The 427-nt window shown below is 67.9% G+C and overlaps 2 protein-coding genes across 2 annotated transcripts in view; one reads left to right on the forward strand and one right to left on the reverse strand.

The window, feature by feature from the left end:
• Positions 1-427, reverse strand: part of CCDC57 (coiled-coil domain containing 57) — a 107738-nt gene that overhangs the window by 103818 nt on the left and 3493 nt on the right. The window lies entirely within an intron of this gene.
• SLC16A3 (solute carrier family 16 member 3) overlaps positions 1-427 on the forward strand; it is a 9831-nt gene that overhangs the window by 1474 nt on the left and 7930 nt on the right. The window lies entirely within an intron of this gene.

The raw sequence follows: 427 nt of genomic DNA on the forward strand, positions 1-427 counted from the left end.
CTGCTCCAGCCGCCACTCTGGGCCTTCTAGATGAGGGGGCTCTGACGGGGTGAGCCCCAAACCGCACACAGGGCCACCTGCCCACAGCCCCCTCCTGGTCACACGAGGCACGGCGCTGGAGAGCGACTGGCCCTAGGGCAGTGTGTTTTCACTCCAGTGGCCTCTGCAAGATGTGAACCCACCTGAGAGCTCTGGGGACACCCGCCATGCCTTGGGGGGGGGCTGTGGTCAGCGGATGTGGGGTGCAGGGCACAGGCTGGCTGAGCTTGCCTGGGGCAGACCTTCACCCCGTGCTCATGGCCCACATCCCCAGAAAAAGCCCCAGGCACTTCCCTCCAGTCAACAGCTCTGCACGCAGGTGGGGGCAGGGTGGGGGCGGGCCTCTGGGGTCCCGGATCGGCCCTGGGAGGGGGACAAGCGCCCAGGC

Source organism: Crocuta crocuta, unplaced genomic scaffold (assembly GCF_008692635.1).
Source record: "Crocuta crocuta isolate KB4526 unplaced genomic scaffold, BGI_CrCroc_1.0 scaffold50, whole genome shotgun sequence".
NCBI lineage: Eukaryota > Metazoa > Chordata > Mammalia > Carnivora > Hyaenidae > Crocuta > Crocuta crocuta.